The sequence below is a fragment of the Littorina saxatilis genome, linkage group LG10 (assembly GCF_037325665.1).
Source record: "Littorina saxatilis isolate snail1 linkage group LG10, US_GU_Lsax_2.0, whole genome shotgun sequence".
Classification (NCBI taxonomy): Eukaryota; Metazoa; Mollusca; class Gastropoda; order Littorinimorpha; family Littorinidae; genus Littorina; species Littorina saxatilis.
This window is the reverse complement of record NC_090254.1, coordinates 41617044-41639653: the sequence shown is the minus strand read 5'-3', so window position 1 is coordinate 41639653 and position 22610 is coordinate 41617044.

Below are 22610 nucleotides of genomic sequence, written 5' to 3'. Positions count from 1 at the left end.
AATTTTGGATCGTTTTATAAAAAAATAATTTTAATTACAATTTTCAGATTTTTAATGACCAAAGTCATTAATTATTTTTTAAGCCTCCATGCTGAAATGCAATACCGAAGTCCGGCCTTTGTCAAAAATTGCTTGGCCAAAATTTCAATCAATTTGATTGAAAAATGAAGGTGTGACAGTGCCGCCTCAACTTTTACAAAAAGCCGGATATGACGTCATAAAAGACATTTATCGAAAAAATGAAAAAAACATCTGGGGATTTCATACCCAGGAACTCTCATGTAAAAAATGTCATAAAGATCGGTCCAGTAGTTTAGTCTGAATTGCTCTACACACAGACAGACACACAAACACCACGACCCTCGTCTTGATTCCCCCCTCTATGTTAAAACATTTAGTCAAAACTTGACTTATAAATGTAACAAGTCGCGTAAGGCGAAATTACTACATTTAGTCAAGCTGTGGAACTCACAGAATGAAACTGAACGCACTTCATTTTTTTTTACAATGACCGTAGTCCGCCGCTCGTGCAAAAGGCAGTGAAATTGACGAGCCTGTTTAGCGCGGTAGTGGTTGCGCTCTGCTGCATAGCACGCTTTTCTGTACCTCTCTTCGTTTTAACTTTCTGAGCGTGTTTTTAATCCAAACATATCATATCTATATGTTTTTGGAATCAGAAACCGACAAGGATTAAGATGAAAGTGTTTTTAAATCGATTTCGGAAATTTTCTTTTAATCATAATTTTTATATTTTTAATTTTCAGAGCTTGTTTTTAATCCAAATATAACATATGTATATGTTTTTGGAATCAGAAAATGACAAAGAATAAGATGAAATTGTTTTTGGATCGTTTAATAAAAAAATAATTTTAATTACAAGTTTCCGATTTTTAATGACCAAACTCACTCATTAGTTTTTAAGCCACCAAGCTGAAATGTAATACCAAACCCCGGCCTTCGTCGAAGATTGCTTTGCCAAAATTTCAATCAATTTAATTGAAAAATGAGGGTGTGACAGTGCCGCCTCAACTTTTACAAAAAGCCGGATATGACGTCATCAAAAGTATTTATCGAAAAAAACGTCCGGGGATATCATTCCCAGGAACTCTCATGTCAAATTTCATAAAGATCGGTCCAGTAGTTTACTCTGAATCGCTCTACACACACACACGCGCACAGACAGACAGCCACACATACACCACGACCCTCGTCTCGATTCCCCCTCTATGTTAAAACAAGTCGCGTAAGGCGAAAATACAACATTTAGTCAAGTAGCTGTCGAACTCACAGAATGAAACGGAACGCAATGCAATTTTTCAGCAAGACCGTATACTCGTAGCATCGTCAGTCCACCGCTCATGGCAAAGGCAGTGAAATTGACAAGAAGAGCGGTTTAGTAGTTGCGCTTTTCTGTACCTCTCTTCGTTTTAACTTCCTGAGCGTGTTTTTAATCCAAACATATCATATCTATATGTTTTTGGAATCAGGAACCGACAAGGAATAAGATGAAAGTGTTTTTAAATTGATTTCGACAATTTAATTTTGATAATAATTTTTATATTTTTAATTTTCAGAGCTTGTTTTTAATCTAAATATAACATATTTATATGTTTTTGGAATCAGAAAATGATGGAGAATAAGATGATCGTAAATTTGAATCGTTTTATAAAAAAAATATTTTTTTTACAATTTTCCGATTTTTAATGACCAAAGTCATTAATTAATTTTTAAGCCACCAAGCTGAAATGCAATACCGAAGTCCGGGCTTCGTCGAAGACTACTTGACGAAAATTTCAACCAATTTGGTTGAAAAATGAGAGCGTGACAGTGCCGCCTCAACTTTCACGAAAAACCGGATATGACGTCATCAAAGACATTTATCAAAAAAACGAAAAAAACGTTCGGGGATATCAATCCCAGGAACTCTCATGGAAAATTTCATAAAGATCGGTCCAGTAGTTTGGTCTGAATCGCTCTACACACACGCACGCACGCACACACACACATACACCACGACCCTCGTTTCGATTCCCCCTCTATGTTAAAACATTTAGTCAAAACTTGACTAAATGTAAAAAGAAGTTTATTTCGCTGTTCAATTGCGTGAACACATTCAACATTCCCCCTCTATGTTAAAACATTTAGTCAAAACTTGACTAAATGTAAAAAAGAAGTTTGAACTTCTTCTGCGTTCGTGGGCTGAAACTCCCACGTACACTCGTGTTTTGCACGAGTGGAATTTTACGTGTATGACCGTTTTTACCTCACCATTTAGGCAGCCATACGCCGCTTTTGGAGGAGTTTCCTATCTACCGTCGTGTGTACACGCAAGCTTCAACAAATCTGTGAAATGTGGGTCTTAAATCAAAACTTGACTAAATGTAAAAAGGAGGTATAACACGTCGAAAGGGACAATTCTACGACGCGATAGTACAGTTAAGGGCGAGAAGCGTTCGAACCTCCTTGGGGGATCAGGGGGCACGCCACCCCCCCCCCGGAAAGTGTTGATAAAAACATGGAGCAATCTGGTGCAATCTGAGCCAAGACACTTCCCCTCATACACCTTCTCAAAAGTGAATTTTAGCAGACAAATTTGGATCAAAACAAGGACAATTGACAGATCTGGTGAAACCTTAGCCAGCAAATTACCCAACTACGTTCCAAAACCGTCATCTAGAAAACAAAGGCCGGCTCCTAGGGGTGTCCGGGGGCATGGCACCTCCCCCCCCCCTCCCCGGAAAGTTTTGATGAAAATCATGGAAGATTGGAACATGAAGCAATATCTAAGCCATAGTTTTTTAAAATTTATTTAAAATTTATTTATTTTTCTTTTTTTTCCACTTTTTTCTTTTTCTTTTTAGGCTAGGGGGGGGGGGGGGGGTTCCGGAAATCCCCCCTGGATCCGCCCTTGTCCGTTATGTTAATATTTCTAATTACTATCACGATCGTTGTTCCATGTGAGTTCATTGTATACTACACCTTTATAGTCTTTGAGCTGATAACAATCAGATCTTTATAAAGGAGGACCTAAGCTAACAAAGGTTTTGTTACAAACTCGTTTGAAATACCCTGAAATCCACACTATATAGAACACAATACATTTTCTCTTTCATGTATGTCATCTCTCTATACATATATCAGGCGAGCCGATACTTCAAGGGTAAATATTCAAAGCGAGTTGTTGGTTGTCAATGCTTGCATGATCATAACCACAAAAGATCGGTGTAATAAAAAGAAAACATAAAATTTGGGAGGGAGTCCAAAACTGAAACATTCACTGTTGAGAGATCAAACACAAAATTCGACTTTGAACGAAATGAATTGGGTCAATTAATTGTGCGTGTTGGAGCTATGTTACACGGCGATAATAACAGATTGTTGAAAGTAATGGTGAATATGAAAAAATATCATTGCATGTAAGCGTTAATGATGTTTCTGTCCAAATGAAAACCGCACCTTCACATACCAAGTATCATGTTTTTGTTCACGTTCTCTGTCAGTGAAAAACCAGCCGTCTTCAGTGGCACCTTAACAGCTTTACTGGTATGCCGGTTTGTGTGCCTGATTCAAATAATGATATACTCCAAGAACAAATATGCATGTATACGTGCATATCAATTAAACCACACTTAACGCAGCACACACACACACACACACACACACACACACACACACACACACACACACACACATGTATATATATATATATATAAAACATCAAAAACAAAGCTATATATCATATATATATATATATATATATCATATATATAGATAGATATACAAACACACACACACACACTCACACACACACACACACACACACACACACACACACACATAGGGGGATATTCGCCTATTTGCGGACATTGTGTATCATTTTTGTCCATCCGTCAAAATGCGGTAATATAAGGACCTGTTTTGACTTTTTTGTTTGAAGAGATAGAAAGTTGAAAGTAAGCGAAATGTTTAGGGAATTCGATACAAAGGTGTCAACAAAACTTTTACTTTATATTTCTCTGAATATAGCGTTACGAATGATTTGAAAAAAAAGCAGCTATATGCGGACAGTCACTATTTCGCAGCTATTTGCGGACCATAAATCTACAGAGCTAGCTCTGAGTTTTAGTGGTCCTCAAATTGCTGCTGGTATGTTGTGTATGTTGTGTCAGGCCCAATCCTGGAACTACATCTTCTAAACTACAGACCTGGTAAGAGCGGTTGCTTAAGCAAATGTTGTTAGCACAGGAACAGTGAAAAAGGCCATACAGACATAAAGGAGTCGTATCTTTCAAGGACTTGTGTGTTGATAAAGTGGTTGCTCTATATATATTTAGTTTGGTAAAGCCTTAACTCAAAAACAACTTCTAAACAATTGTGCAAACGCTTTATTCGCGGACAGAATAGACCGCCAGTCTCTCTCGCTCTCTCTCTCTCTCTCTCTCTCTCTCTCTCTCTCTCTCTCTCTCTCTCTCTCTCTCTCTCTCTCTCTCTCTCTCTCTCTCTCTCTCTCTCTCTCTCGCTTCACGTGCAAGAAAATGACATTACCACAAATGGCACGACCCAAAAATCCCGCGACATAGGCCTTTTCCAAAGCCCACCCCCACCATCCCTTTCGCAAATGCCCTCACTGGGATGCTTCGAATCACCGGAGAAGGTGGAAAAGGGGGAGGAGAAAATAAAGGGCCAAAGTGACGCTGAATGTACTGAAAGTTTAAATGAGCATTTGAACGAAACGGAAAACGAGAACTTTGACGAGTTTTGTGATGCTTTTGACGCCCCTGATTCAGACAATGACAGTGTGCAACAGTTCTGGGATGATCAGGTTGCCGGGCTAGAGTTCTACTTGACAACATTCTCAGCCGAAGTTAGGAACGCTGTCATTTTGTCTGAAACTCTCCATGTTGTGAGAAACATTGTGGTTGACCAGAGATACGGAAAGAATTCACTACATTCTGTAACTGACTCGGCAGTGTTCGAGTACAACATGACTAAAGGGCAGGTGAAAGACTGGTGCCCCTTTGGACTGAAGGGCGAAACCCGTTGGCCGTATACGACGGCGTAAGAAGGTGGCCAAAAGCCGATCACCTGAGGTATGCCCAACATATCGATAGAATGAAGGATCATATTAATTTTGTGCCTGTTGTCAAGTTATCAAATAAGTAGGCCAGAGTGACAACCCTGACGCTGTCGCCCGTGACTCCTGATCGGGAATGCAGCGATAGTGCCGCATTGCACTTGCCGCTGACTTCTGAACGCACGTGGAAGACGTGTTATGTACAAACTCTGTGACTTGATAAGGCATACAGACACTAAGACTGTTTACCAAATCGCATTCGATTTGCGCGTGATAACAACGGCGGATATACAAACTGTAAACAGACCAAGTGTTGTATTGAAGAAATAACATGGTTATCCATGATATTATCCATTGTACATATCGCGATCGTTTCGATCCCCCCCCCCCCCCCCCTCCGCAATCTGTGTACGGGCCGATGGCTTCACAGTAAACCATTTCTGAGTTCTGAGTTCTCTCTCTCTCTCTCTCTCTCTCTCTCTCTCTCTCTCTCTCTCTCTCTCTCTCTCTCTCTCTCTCTCTCTCTCTCTCTCTCTCTCTCTCTCTCTCTCTCTCTCTCTCTCTCTCTCTCTCTCTCTCTCTCAAGATTTTAATCAACACTTTATTTCGCTCGCAGAGAAACTGAAAGCCTGTCTCACGCAGAATGAGTCCCTTGATATTGATGTCTCTCTAGAAAAATTAAAAACATTTTGTGGACGAAAGTTGACTCAAAACGAAACGTTTTCTATTCAACCCATTACTGTCCACGAGGTTGGAAAACTGATAGAACAGATGGCGAATAAAAAGTCAATGGGTCCCGATAAGATTCCTGTCCGGTTGCTCAAACTTGCTTTACCATACATAATTGATTCACTGACTTATGTCTACAACCTTGGCATACAACAAAACGTTTTCCCCTCTATTTTAAAATGTGCCAAGGTAGTGCCACTCCCACAAAGCAAGGATCTCACGGACCCTAACAACTTTCGACCAATTTCCCTCTTACCTGTTTTATCTAAGCCTTTGGAGAAGCATATTCAGAAATATTTACTGGAATATATGGAACGAATGAATTTGTTTCATCCATTTCAGTCTGGATTTCGCTCTAAGCATTCATGCCACACTGCTCTCAGCTCTTTATGTGAAACTTGGTTATCAGCTATTAATGAGTCCGAAGTAACAGGAGCGTTATTCCTGGACTTTAAAAAAAGCCTTTGACCTTGTAGACCACTCCTTATTATTAAAGAAATTACAATGCTACTTAAAAGATGACTCTGCTTGTGCCTTCTTCGAATTATATCTTTCAAAACGGACACAATATGTATTCATCGAATGATTTTGTCAAAAGTGGTGTGCCTCAAGGGTCTGTATTAGAACCTATGTTGTTCTGTATTTATATAAATGATTTACCTCTGCATGTGTCAGATGAGAAAGTAAGATGTGAGTTCTTTGCGGATGATTCATCAATCCACACCAGTCAGAAGTCTTTGGTAGCCGTCAACCAATCTCTTCAAACAAGTATAGATGAGATGACAGAATGGTGCACCACTAATGCAATGGTTATTCACCCTGTTAAGACGAAAAGTATGGTGATTACAACTAGACAAAAACACCAATTAAAACCCTTACAGCTTCAACTGTCAATTGATTCAACTCAAGTGCAACAAGTTAAAGAGCATAAATTATTAGGGGTTACCGTTGATCAAGAATTGAAATGGCAAACTCACTTGAGTAAAATTTGCAAATTAGTATATACAAATTTGTACTTATTGTCTAAATTAAGACATTATGCCGATGTGGAAGCACTCAAGTTGTTTTATTACGCCCACATAATGCCCCATATCAACTTTGCTTCAACACTTTGGGATAACTGCAGTGATGTTCATCTCAAACGACTCAATTCTCTTCATCGCCGTGCTGCAAAACTAATTCTGCATGAGTCAAATAAGCCAACAGATGATAAATTAAAGCTTCTTAATTTCCTTCCCTTGAAAGATCAGTTGACGCTAAACAAAGCTGTCTTTATGTACAAAGTAATTAACAATAATGTTCCTGGATATTTAAAATTACATTTCAGACATGCCACAAAAAGATATGGGTCCCAGAACCTGATTCCCCCCATCCCTCGTCTAGATTTGTATAAATCAAGTTTAGCCTTCTCAGGAGCGTCTCTATGGAATTCCATACCCCTACCCCTCCAAAATGCCTCCTCTGTGAAAACGTTTAGGCGCCAGTTTCATTCCCGCTTAATGGGTAAATAGAACACTTTTCATGTCTGATATTTTAGTGCTTTTTACATTTAGTCAAGTTATGTTTGTATTTTGATTTGTTCTTTATGTGTATGTATTGATAATGATATACATGCAAATTATTGGGACAATTCCTCCCTACATTTTTTCTCTCCCTTTTGTTATTAGTTGTTTTGGATGTTTATATGCAATGCATTATTGCAATTATGCTGCAATTTCCACACTATATTGTTTTTCCCGTTTTTGAGTGTGTATACAAAACCATAACCCTTTTTCTTATTACTATTTACATTATGTACGTCTGTAAGAAACAATAACCTTGTCAATTTTACTATCTATATTCTGTGCGTCTGTATTAAGTGTTTGTATAAGGGACAGGTTGTAAGATTAGGCTTTGCCTAAAACCTCTATCCTTTGGTAATAAAGTTCAGTTTCAGTTTCAGTTTCAGTTTCTCTCTCTCTCTCTCTCTCTCTCTCTCTCTCTCTCTCTCTCTCTCTCTCTCTCTCTCTCTCTCTCTCTCTCTCTCTCACACACACTGTCTCTCTCTCTCTCTCTCTTCTCTCTCTCTCTCTCTCTCTCTCTCTCTAATAATGTATCGATTGAACACTGTTTTTCCCGTTTTTGAAACATATGACGTCAGAGGCCTTGTTTAAACGCACACAAAAATTCTTGGAAAATGCCTACGCCGACATTTTCGCTCAATGAGTCAACTTCTTAACAACTACTTTTGCGTTGAAATCCTCTTACCACCCATGTCTGATAAGATATGTACGTGAAATTGATTATGTGGCGTATCTAGCAGTGTTTTGAAGATTTCAACAAAATAAATGTTTTCGATGAATCAGCAAAAACCTACCGTCAACTTAAGAACTTTTTCTGACATGACAAATAACAGCAGACCTAATCTGCCCACCTCTGACAAAACACAGTAAGTCAATTTTTGTCAAAAATGAGATTTTGATGCCATCATAATGAGCTCACTAGCCCGCATTTTGTCTGTAAATTTTGAGTTTTCAGGATGTTTAGCTTCTTAATTCTGATAAAGTAAGTCCATTCAATCAAATTTAAGTTCTCCAAAAACAACGGCAGAACACAGCAACTGACGTAGATTGTGACCTCACAACGCGCGTACCGTTTTCCTCTGTGCGTGTGACAAACTCGAACTTCCGATGGCTGAACATAGTAACGGCGTGTTTCAAAAAAGTAAGTAGAGAGAAAAAAGAAAAGAAAAACCATCCAAGTATTAACCATTATACCTATGCATGCGCGGGCGCACGTACATGCGAAAACATTTAATTGTTCTATTCTGTATATGTTCTTTTGTAAAGGACCTAGAGCCATAGGTTAGGCACTTAAAAATATCAAGCTATTATTTAAGTTATTGAGACATCCCAGTGCACTAAGGGATTTACAGAGCAAATCGAGAAAATTCATTATTGAACGAAGCGCATAGCGCTGAGTTCAATAATTATTTTCGAGATTTGCTCTATAAATCCCTTAGTGCATTGGGATTGTTTCAATAACAATATTGTCAGTACCGCCGTAGAAAAAAGAAGATTCCAAACGCACATTTTGCTACGCGCATTTGAATAGGCATAACTGTGTGGTCAGGTCGTGTACAGTAAGATCTACTTTTGTGTCTGGGGTGTCTCAAGTGTTTCGTGCTTTCGTCACACGCATTTTAATTTCTGTTGGTAAATTCCAGTGTAGCGTTAAGCTGAACAGTGATGATCTTTCAGAGAGACCTCATTTGAACTCGGAGAATTGACTCGAAGGACTCGACGGTTAACACATTTTCAAAATAAATGTGGCATATTTCTCGTGTTGTATCTTCACTCATCGGGGAGTCTGATACTAAATATGAACGGTAAGAATGCTCTGAACCCTACACGTATTATATCCCCATCGTTTTTTCGTTCACATTTGCCCAACATGTTAATTTGCTGAGCGGGGTTTATGTCGTCTGCTAGGCTAGGGCAATCGAACCACTGCAGTCTGCACTGAGTCTGCACGCATGAGGCAGGCTGGTAATAAGTCTTATATGGTAAGAACGTTCTGAACCCCAACACGTTTTCGATTATAATAATAATAATATGGGAGATTTATAGAGCGCTTTACATTCTCTAAGCGCTTTACAATGAAAAAAAAATGAAACATACATATACACCGCAGCATTCAGCACACAAGTGAACAACGAAACACTACATCAATACAAGCTGCAAGCATACTAACACAGGCAAAGCATTCAAACATTCAAACACCTGATCAAAAATGCACCATGTTGAAATAAAATTAATCAAAATACTGTGTGAAGAAGTGTGTTTTAAGGTTTGATTTGAAGGAACAAAGTGTTTGGCAGTGTCGGATAGAGTAAGGAAGAGAGTTCCACGCAACGGCAGCAGAGTGGGAGAAGGCTCTCTGGCCGTGCTGTTTGCGACTAAAAGAAGATAGACAGAATATTCTAGTGTCTACAGAGGAGCGATTACGATTGTTCTTGCCTTGAAATAATAATTCGGAAACCATTCATTTACTGAACTGATGCAGTCGTATTTCAGTGTAGTCTGCTACGTATGACAGAGTCGATCGAGTCAGTCTTCCAAACTGGTCTAGCTGGTACGTTATCGGAATAACACTTGTGTTTTCTGTTAGCCGCTGGGAATTGTATACTAACTCATCATTTGGTAATGTGGATGATAAGCTACATGCCACTAACACGGCATATGAGAAGAATCTATGCAAATCGGCGAAAATTAGATGAAACACAGCGGCTTCTATTTTTAGATCAGTGGCACTGTGGCACAGGCACATGCAATCTGTCAGGAAAAAAAACCCACTTCTGCTTTAATTGAGAAGCAGGGAATTTATGGTCATTTGGTATTGTGGAGAATATAAGCTACATGTCATTAATTAATTCTGAGGATGAGAGCACAGTCTCGCTTAGGCAAAGGGCGGAAGAATACGCTCTGTGGAAATGTTAGCGCACTGTAGCGCACTCCAAGAGTGCGCTAACAGTTTTAGCACATCGCCATTAGCCAATCAACTGGTTCACATCAGTCATGTGACACCAGTACTTACTGACAATTATTATTATTATTATTATTATTATTTAAGTTATTGAGACATCCCAGTGCACTAAGGGATTTATAGAGCAAATCGAGAAAATTCATTATTGAACGAAGCGCATAGCGCTGAGTTCAATAATTATTTTCGAGATTTGCTCTATAAATCCCTTAGTGCACTGGGATTGTTTCAATAACGATATTGTCAGTACCACCAGAGAAAAAAGAAGATTCAAAACGCACATTTTGCAACGCGCATTTGGATAGGCGTAACTGTGTGGTCAGGTTTGTGTCACTGGATCTACTTTTGTGTGGGCTGTCTCAAGTGTGTCGTGCTTTCGTCACACGCAAACTCTTGTTTTAATTTCTGTTGGTAAATTCCAGTGTAGCGTTAAGCTAAAAAGTGATGATCTTTCATAGAGACCTCATTTAAACTCGGAGAAAGGACTGTGCTCATAGTTATTTGCGATTCGAAACCTTCATCGAGCTTCGACAGATTGACTGTGCAGAGTTTTGCCCCTTGCCACGGTCGACGGAAAGTACATTTTCAAAATAAATGTGGCATGTTTCTCGTGTGGTATCTTCACTCATCGGGGAGTCTGGTACTAAATATGAACGGTAAGAATGCTCTGAACCCTACACGTATTATATCCCCATCGTTTTTTCGTTCACATTTGCCCAACAAGTTAATTTGCTGAGCGGGGTTAATGTCGTCTGCTACTGCTAGGAAGTACCTGGGCAATCGAACCACTGCAATAAGTCTTATATATGGTAAGAACGTTCTGAACCTTACACGTTTTGGATTACGATTGTTCTTGCCTTGAAATAATAATTCGGAAACCATTCATTTACTGAACTGATGTAGTCGTATTTCTGTGTAGTCTGCTACAGAGTCGATCGAGTCAGTCTTCCAAACTGGTCTAGCTGGTACGTTATCGGAATAACACTTGTGTTTTCTGTTAGCCGCTGGGAATTGTATACTAACTCATCATTTGGTAATGTGGATGATAAGCTACATGCCACTAACACGGCATATGAGAAGAATCTATGCAAGTCGGCGAAAATTAGATGAAACACAGCGGCTTCTATTTTTAGATCACTGGCACTGGCACAGGCACATGCAATCTGTCAGAAAAAAACCCACTTCTGCTTTAATTGAGAAGCAGGGAATTTATGGTCATTTGGTATTGTGGAGAATATAAGCTACATGTCATTAATTAATTCTGAGGATGAGAGCACAGTCTCGCTTAGGCAAAGGGCGGAAGAATACGCTCTGTGGAAAAGTTAGCGCACTCCAAGAGTGCGCTAACAGTTTTAGCGCATCGCCATTAGCCAATCAACTGGTTCACATCAGTCATGTGACACCAGTACTTACTGACAATTATTATTATTATTATTATTATTACAAACGCTAAATATTTGATCAATTAAAAAAAAAGTTGTTTCTCTTTTTTTTCTCCCTCTTCTTGTTTTTCTCCTTCTTTTTACACACACACACACACACACACACACACACACACACACACACCCACACACACACACACACACCCACACACACACACACACACACACACACACACACACACACCCACACACACACACACCCACACCCACACAAACACACCCACCCACACACACACACACACACACACACACACACCCACACACACACACACACACCCACACCCACACAAACACACCCACCCACCCACACACACACACATACATACACACACACACACACACACACACACCCACACAAACACACCCACCCACACACACACACACACACATACATACACACACACACACACACACACACACACACACACACACATACACACACACACACACACACACACACACCGCCACAACCATCGTCCCAAATCCTAGTCAATGTTATAACATTTAGTCAAAACTTGACCCAATGTAACTATACGAGGGGAAAAACACCACGTACACAATGCGGATAGTATAATATTATTTTAAGATGCAAATGGGTAGTGTGCCTGTGTCACAAAGCAACGCGGACCTTCGGATAGAGAGTTATTGCCCGACATATCACTCGACTAGAACCAAGACAGGGGGGAGGAGGAGGAGGGAGAAAAAAGGGAGAGGGGAGGAAGAGGACAAGGAGTAACAAAACACATTCCCAAAGACATTAATGGCTTTTGAATTTAGATTTATAGGACCTGTGTCTACTCTGCGAACTCCTCGAAACAGTCATGTCTGCTTGACACTTCTGATATTGTACAGTGCTGCATGGCCCCGACACTTGTGATATAGTAGAGTGCTTATTGTCTTCATGGCTCTGACACTGTTTTGACAGCCATGGACCTTCACCCTGACAACTCAGTATGAGTCGATCGGTACCCGGATGTACATTACTTCGAGAAACATTGGTGTGCACGAGTCAGCCCCCGTGTCTGATTGGTTGAATTGGGGTTTGCAGGCGTGATTTCAACCAATCCGAGCACGCAGCTGGCACCCACTGAGTTGGTAATACTCTCGTGCACATTCTCCCAGGATCTGGGTGCAGACATCGTGTGGCACTGATTAAGGATACTCTCTTCCCCGTGAAAATCATCTGGTACATCCCTTTTCATCTACCATGTTTTTATCCTGGGATAAACAGCATCATTGCACTTTGACACTCACCAACAATCGAGTCTTGCTACTTCCGATGTAGAACACAGTATTTTTCTGAATTAATATCCCTGGTTTATATAGCTATGTGTTACGAATCATGTCAAGAAAGGCATTCCACTCATTACAGAACGCAGCATTTTGCTGATCTAATATCCCTGGTCTATATAGTTACGAATAACGAATCATGTCAATAAAGACAGGCTGCGGATGTTGGGGTTGAATCCCGGGGGAAAGATGCTCCTTTCCTGAATGCGATATACAAGATGGTTGACACAGGAAGGAAGATATTCTTAAAGGCTCAATCTTTCACCTGTAACCGATTCGACTCTCATATAGGGCTAGACTTTTACATGGGATAAGGCCAAATATTCGATTACTTTGGCCTATTTTGATGTGGGCTGGCATTTTTGACTTGAATCTGTTGCACGGAAAAGTATACAGAACACAGCAAGTCCGCTTTGCTGTGATCTGCCGATGTTTTTAACAAACCAGAGTCTCAAGAAAACATAGGCAGAACACAATGAGTCCCCTTTGCTGTGATCTGCCGTTGTTTTGAACAAACCCGAGTCTCAAGAAAACCTAGGCAGAACACAGTAAGTCCACTAATTTGCTCATAGTTTTTTCATTGAACCAAATTTTTGAAAGAAACTAAAGCAAAAAATGCAGAATGCATGCAGACGCTTACTTCCAGTAAAACTTTAATCGAGAATGTCTTTGCTTTAAATATATAGATCAGAACAAAAAAACACGTTTTTCTCAAAACGTGTTTTTTGGACTTGCTGTCTTTTGACAGAGGTGGGCAGTAATGTCTCAAATGACTTGAAATTCCGTATTTACTTTACGACACGTGTTAGCACCAATCTCCAAAAGTTTGAAGGTAATGCGTTGGCGAGTTACTCAAATGTATCATTTTTTGTCTCATTACCCGCTAAAACGGCTTCAAAAACTGCCTTTTATGCCTTCTGAGAGGATTGGCACCTACACCGCGTCCTTGGTAGACAGGATATGTGAACAAAGCTGACTGAGTTGGATGCAGATTTGATTGTTCTGTCTAAGGACATGCTTAACATGTTTCGTTTTAGCAGTTCTGATTTGTTGTCAATTTTAACGCGGGAACCTTGATTTTGTGAATTTGATTTTGGGGGATGTCTGTATTGTAGGTTCCACTGTATCGACACTACGTCATGTAAACTCAATCTTTTCACTGAATAAGTTAGGGGAATAAACGGCCTTTCCAGTACTCATCAGAAACATCTGCCCTCAAACGCATGTGTGAAGTGTTTTTTTATGACGAGTAGTGTAGTTCATGTCTGTACATGTAGTACACACACGTTGCAGTTAACAACACCTTGTTCACTTATGTGATTGTTTAAAACGTTGGTAGATCATAAAGAGGGATGAAATTCGTCAACGACTATCTTTACCTCAATGACAAAAATGCATTTTTACGATTTGTGTACCTTGTTTACCCCGTATTACACACTTTATGAGGAAGTGAACATAAGACAGCAACTGCACACTATTTACTAATCGGACAGCCATTAAGTGTCCTCCGCAAATCTGCTTTTGTTTTTGACGTGCTTTATCTGGTTCATATTTTACAGCAGTTTGAAAACTACGTAAAATCGCTTGCAACAGTACGCACTAAATACAGAGCTGCTCTGCAAATGTGTAAAATCTGTGTATAATCTGAAAATGGATATGACAATGGATATCAAATCTGTGTAAAACAGGGCTCGTTGTCCACACCTATATTGCAGCAATATGAGGACAACTTGCATTTCCATTTTTAGGGAGGTGTAGCTATCTGCGGACATCCGTCACTATATTGCAGCTATTTGCGGACCAAAGACCGCCTATTTGAGGACGTCCGCAGATAGTCGCATTTTTCGGCCGATGTCCGCAAATTGCTGCGATATAGCGATGGACGACCCCATTTGGTCCCATTTGGTCCGCATATGGCTGTAAATCCACAAACACACACACACACACACACACACACACACACACTTCAGTGGTGGTCTACGGACAGGAATATTTGATGGGCTTTTCGGCGCTTCATTATTGACACTAATCAACAGCAAAGACACGACCCCAGCTTCTATAGGCCAGGGATGACCAACCGTTGTAGTGAGGGCCTAGAACTATGAAATCAGGAATCATACTCTAACCTCTCTCTCCACCCCCGTCCCCCTCCCCCACCCAATGACCACCACACAACCCAAAACCAAGCCGGTCCTAAACCCATTCCAAGCAATAACTCAGTTTTTCCTAGCAACCAACGTCGACCAACACTCAAACCACCCACTTCAGCAAATGAATTCAAATCATCACTGATATCTCAAAGTCACGTTCCTTCTCACTACTTTCTTTGGGACAAAATTCTGATGATCCAACGGTAGAATTCCGACTGAAGACTACACCCTGGAAATAATATGGAAACGATAACACACCCGTGCAAACAAGCTCTTTTCGCTGGTATTTGTGAAAAGGATTGTTTTAAGTCAAAACATACGCGTGCGCGCGTGGTCTTGAAAACTTCGCAAAGGAAATGATCATACACACACAAGCTCCTTTTGGTAGTATTTGCGAACAAGATTGTTTAGAATCAAAACATAAGCGTACACGCGTGCTCTCGATCAAGAGTATCAGATAAAAGCCAAAATCATTGAAAGCAAATCAGTTGTTTGTACTGCGATGCTATTACTGTCGACCATGCAAGTCCGGGACAATGTTTGGATTCATGTGTTTAACTCTGGATTTTGCGAATCCGTGCCACAGTTGTGGAAAGAAAGATTGCTGTTCTGTAAACCGTGCTTGCTTTTCTTGTGTGTGTGTGTGTGTGTGTGTGTGTGTGTGTGTGTGTGTGTGTGTGTGTGTGTGTGTGTGTGTGTGAAAGTGTGTGTGTGTCCCGGTGTCTGTGTGCGTGCGCGCGTATACTGTGCGTGTATGCATTTGTGCGTGTGACTGTGCAGGTAAGTGAAGCCGAGAACAGATAAAAAACAGTACGCAATTTTGCCGTGTGAAAGCATGCACAATAAAGTTAACGTTCGACACAGTCACACTGTAAGGTTCCTCATCGTGATCATCAGTGCTTGCTCTTTCAATATCTTCAAAGAGAACATCCATACCCCCCCCCCCTCACCCCCCCCCCTTTTTCCCCTTGTGTCATACCCTCCCGTTAACCTCAAGTCAGTTTTGCAATCACTGCACATTAAACGCAGGTTTTTTTTTTACACATGAATATTCTAGCTCACCACAGACAGACAGACAAACAAACAGACAGACAAACGGAAACACAGACACAGACACAAAGAGACAGACAGGCAGACAGCCAAACACACGCTCTCTGTTTAATTTTTTTTTCTTCAGATGTGCTGTTCATTACCGGTGTGAAAGCAGTCTTTGAAGAGAGGCATTGCTGCCAGAAATAATCATGAAAGAAATCGGGATGGCAGACTGTGTACACATGCACGCACGCACGCACGCACACGCGAACGCACGCACGCACGCACACACACACACACACACACACGCATACACACACACACACCCCGATCATTTACATTCCCGAAAACTAAAACCACAGCATCTTCCTTACACTTACTCCGTTTACTTTTCCAAGCACACAAAAATGTGAAAATGCCAGCGCTTTTATCTGCTAACTACAGTTGAAATTATTCTTTTGACGGAAACACCCTACGTTATAATTCCTCTCCAAACAGAAGTAAGTGTTAAAAAGTGGATCAAGTATTTCCAAGATTTATTTTGCGTGCTGATGCAGTATAGAATAAATATTCTCGTTTTCGCTCTAATCTTATTGCTGGCATGAAGAATAATGTTCCCGTGGTTGAAATATTGAAATGGACTTACTTAAAATGTGACACCAAACTGACACTAAACTATCTTTCATCTGCCAAAATCATAACTTCTGCTGTTTACATGAAGAATCGGTATAATGTTTTTGAGTGCTGTCTACGGATTGTGAACTGAGATGCGCACTTGTTTTACGGGTGGAGTTAAAAGATACAGGTATCTCTTTCCTTAAAGGCACAGACTCGGAGCCGGTGTGGCGCAGTGGGGTCCAACGGAAAATATACCCGGTCACCCGCTATTACCGAGTATAATGTATTCGTCACATTTGCACACTTTCAATGCACATTTGACATCCATTATATGATACACAATGCAGTTTTCATCACGGCCCCTACTGTTTAAGAAGCAGCTCCTCAGGCATGAAAATTGGACTTGAATGCGACTCCCACTGGCTCTCGAGCCGACCGAAAGCAGAACATTCTCCATTAAGCGGCATGAGGGCATTGCGCAAACGACTATTCAGACCCAGATTTTTTTTAGAAAGGTCGAAAAAGGTTTCTGCTTTAGATCCGGGTGAGGCTTGCGGGGAAACCATTGTGTTAAAGAAAAGGCTGTTTAAATCGTGTGTGTGTGTGTGTGTGTGTGTGTGTGTGTGTGTGTGTGTGTGTGTGTGTGTGTATGCGTGTGTGTGTGTGTATATGTGTGTGTGTGCATGCGTGCTTGTGCGTGCTTGTGTGTGTGTGTGTGTGTGTGTGTGTGTGTGTCTGTGTCACCTATTGCGTATTCCTTTTGTTATACCATTCCTACTGAATACGCATGATAATGAAACTAAACATCCAGTTCTAGATAGATGGTAGCTTTGACTTTCTTTTCGTATGTGCACCGGGAATGGGCTTTTTGGACGTAACGTGCATAGGAATGGGGAAATTCTCGTAGCGTGCACCGTGCACAGAGGTCCGGCGTGCATCGTGCATGGAGCTTTTTCGTAACGTGCACCGTGCATGGCACTTTTGGCCTCAACGTGCACGAGCACAGACCCCCCCCCCTCCCCCCACCCCCCATGGTGACCCTCAGAATACTGTTGAGATCGTTAGACAAAAACTGTGGGTCCTTTTTTTTCGAAACATGCGGAGATAACTTGAATAGTTTGTAAAAATCCCATTCCCGGTGCACGTGGTAAAGCATCGCCCCCCCTCTATTCTGGGTAAATACGCAGTAGATGATAGTGTGCATAGCACAATAAGATGCGAGAACCAAGAGCCAACGGCAGCATCCAATGTTGACTTTTTCATTGTGACATATTTAAATGCACACTCCTTCCCGCGAAAACAGTTCGGTTGACAATCTCAGATGTGGCTTGTTCGTGGTATAAGAACATCCCTCCAATCGAACACATACAAAAACTCAACACTCTGGCTGCTTATTTGATAAATTAGTCAGTTAGTCAGTCAGTTATTCGCTGCGATCGTTGCTTTAACTGGTCGACCATGTGTTTCGAGTCCTGCTTGTACGAGGTAAGCGGGGCGAAACTCTTCCCCGACGCTTATTGAAAATCACGACAGAGTTATTTAGCTATAGGCGAAGTTGACTTCAATAAGACTGCTTCGCGAAGCTTTGTCACTGAATTTTTGGTAAAAAGAAGTCAACTAAGGGCTTTTAAGAAATACACTCATAAAAAAATCTGACTTCTGTCTTGTGTGTGGCGCACGTTATATATGTCAAAGCAGCACCGCCCTGTTATGGCCCTTCGTGGTCGGCTGGGCGTTAAGCAAACAAACAAACAAACAAAAAGGTCTGAGATGGTGAGACGAATGGTTTGCATGGGGAGCACTGTGCCTTTAAGAAGAGACTTGTGTCCGTGGCAGCTCTGTGGGCGTTGACTGTCACTGCCACGTTACTACGAGGAAGATCAGTGTTAAACTCCTGGTCAAAAGAATATCACAGTTTAAAGTTTATTTGAGGTCAATAATCGTGCTAGCGGCTTTGTGTGTGGGAGGGGCATGAGCGTGTGTCTAGGGGGGATGTGAGTGTGCCGTGTGTTTGAGTTTGTGTGTAAGTGTGTGTGTGTGTGTGTGTGTGTGTGTGTGTGTGATTGAGTGAGTGTGTGTGTGTGTGTGTGTGTGTGTGTGGATTTGTGTGAGAATGTGTGCGGTGTGTGCCTATCCTAATGGATACGTGCGTTTGTGCGTGTGTATGCGCAACCGTCTGCGTGTATGCGCGTGAACCCCTGCGGCGTGCATCTGTGTGTTTGTGCGGGCGCATGCATGTGGAAGTGTAAAAACGTTAGATAAAAAAATGTTTAAAACCTCTTCACTTTTTCCAGACAACTGTAATGTGCTTTGCTAATTTTCTTTAATTGATCATAATACCATAACGTGTTACGTTCGTCAGAAAACACAACCACACACACACACACACACACACACACACACTCACTCACGCACGCACGCACACACACACACACATACACACACATACACACACACAATGATAACGCACTCAGGCATAGCAATAAATAAAGCAGGGTGATATGTATGCAAACTACGGTCACACGTCATAGACACAAGCCTGACTGCCTCTCGACGGTCACGCACGGCTGACTTGCAAGGCCGGACTGAGAACGTATTCTCAAAAGAGTTAACACTTTTTTTTCTCAAAAATCAACTGCGAAATACTGAAAAAACTTATTTTATTTGTCTGTACAATGTATGGTCGTTGTGGGTTTCTTGCAATGTTTGTCTTTCCCCTCAGTGAACACGAGTCATCTGGGTCATCATGGACAAGATTTGTTTCTTGTGTGTAGCTATAGGTGGTATTCCTGGTATGGAAATCTGTTCACCAGTCGCCCCCTTTGCACAACAGGTTACACACAAATCACACATACATCCACACATTCACCCCCACCCGCACCGCACTGACATACGCAACGAGACACTTACAGATTACACCAGAAAAAAAAACAGACAAACAGACAGACAGGCAGACAGACAGACAGACAGACAGACAAACAGACAGACAGACTGACAGACAGACAGACAGACAGACTGGCAGACAGACAGACAGACAGACAGATTGGCAGACAGACAGAGAGACAGACTGACAGGCAGGCAGACAGATAGGCAGACAGACGGACAAGACAGACAGACAGACAGACAGACAGACTGACAGACAGATTGACAGGCAGGCAGACAGATAGGCAGACAGACGGACAAGACAGCCAGCCAGCCAGCCAGATTTCCTCATGTGTTCGCTAATGAGAAAGACACACCGATGGCCGGGTGATGACTACAAGGGCACGTGCTGATTGAAACATCAATACGTCAAACACCGCCCGCTCTTCATAAGCAGATGTGGTACAGTGGCGAGAGCACATCTCGCGCGCAGGCGGTGTAGCTGATAAACAACAATAAGAAGAACAACTTGACTTAATCCGCACACACCACAGAAAACACACACACACACACACACACACACACACACACACTCACACGTACACACACACACACACACACACACATGCACGCACACACACACACACACACACACACACACACACACATACACACACCAAAAAGCATATAATAAAAAAAACCTACACTGCAGGCATATTTTTACATTTAGTCAAGTTTTGACTAAATGTTTTAACGTAGAGGGGGGAATCGAGACGAGGGTCGTGGTGTATGTGCGTGCGTGCGTGCGTGTGTGTAGAGCGATTCAGACTAAACTACTGGACCGATCTTTATGAAATTTGACATGAGAGTTCCTGGGTATGAAATCCCCGAACGTTTTTTTCATTTTTTGATAAATGTCTTTGATGACGTCATATCCGGCTTTTCGTGAAAGTTGAGGCGGCACTGTCACGCCCTCATTTTTCAACCGAATTGGTTGAAATTTTGGTCAAGTAATCTTCGACGAAGCCCGGACTTCGGTATTGCATTTCAGCTTGGTGGCTTAAAAATTAATTAATGACTTTGGTCATTAAAAATCTGAAAATTGTAAAAAAAAATAAAAATTTATAAAACGATCCAAATTTACGTTCATCTTATTCTCCATCATTTTCTGATTCCAAAAACATATAAATATGTTATATTTGGATTAAAAACAAGCTCTGGAAATTAAATATATAAAAATTATTATCAAAATTAAATTGTCGAAATCAATTTAAAAACACTTTCATCTTATTCCTTGTCGGTTCCTGATTCCAAAAACATATAGATATGATATGTTTGGATTAAAAACACGCTCAGAAAGTTAAAACAAAGAGAGGTACAGAAAAGCGTGCTATCCTTCTTAGCGCAACTACTACCCCGCTCTTCTTGTCAATTTCACTGCCTTTGCCATGAGCGGTGGACTGACGATGCTACGAGTATACGGTCTTGCTGAAAAATGGCATTGCGTTCAGTTTCATTCTGTGAGTTCGACAGCTACTTGACTAAATGTTGTATTTTCGCCTGACGGGACTTGTTTTCTGGTTAAATAACTCCGGTAGTGTTCTACAGTTGGTCAGGTTTTGTCTAAATGTTTTCGGTAGACTCGGAATCGAAATGATTTTTTCATTTCCCAGTTGAAGAGACGTTTTCCCCCTAGGGTTGTGGGGGAGGGGGGGGGCGGGGGGGGGGGGGGGGGGGGGGGGGCCGGGGGGTATTTACATGGATATCTCACGTACCAAATCGATGTCGTACGGCGTTTCCGTTCGGTATCAGTGCGACCTGTTCTGACTTGAATCTCTCATAGCTGAACGTTAAAAAGCCAAGCGATACGCTGAGAAACTACCTAGCTCTGCATACTTCATTATCTCGAAACAGGAATGTTCTCAAGTGGACTGTACTTTTCCAGACACAAACAATACCAGTCCCAACTAGATCAACAGGGCTGAGATGCACGAAGCGCAAGTGGGTGCCACCCAAACGGGAGAGAACAAACCGCGGGGCCTGATTGGTTGAAATCACATCAAATCTCAAATTCAACCAATCCAACACCGTCGCTGACTCCCACCCGGTTGGTAACTTTCTCGTGTACCTCGACCCAGGGCTCTATTAACTTCATGCACTCCAAAAAGACAAGCCACAACAAGTATCTATCCGGTACCCAGCCATTCATCATCGCGTTTCCAAGCTAGCCCCGAGGTCCTCTAAACCTGAATGTGACTACGAGACGCTTTTGCTGAACGTCAAGACAAGGGGTTAGATTAGTGGACAGCGTTGGCGTTTCATATCCTACCCCACGCGTCGAACTAGTAGCCTACATCTATTAGTAGTGAAGTAGTCCGGTGTAGCAAATTCAGATTACTCCCGACTTCAGGTTTCTGATTCGGCCTCGTTGATCTTGTATAAACTCCACACTGAAAAGCCCCCCTCCCTTCCATAGTACTGATGATCTAGCTAATGGGCTTCACATTCATGGTGTCAAATTCGTTCAACCAATTTTATTTTTATTTAAGCTTAGAAATTTGCTTCATCCTAAAATCCTTCGAATTTCCTTCTCATTCGAGGGACGTAACCACTCGGTGCACGTTTTCAAAGAAATTGAATTTTGGGGTGAAATAATAATAATAATAGTAAGAACATTTATATAGCGCTAAATCAAAAACTTTCGTTAAAAAGGCTTGCTCTAAGCGCTTGACATCTAAACTAAAACGTCATTCACACTCTTTACAATGATGTACAAGAACTTCATGTCACACTCTATTACATGTCAACACCAATTTCCTTTACTTTCAAGAAACTGACATGCTTTTCTCCCTTAAATACGTGTACTTCTTTAATTTGACCAGGAAACAACAT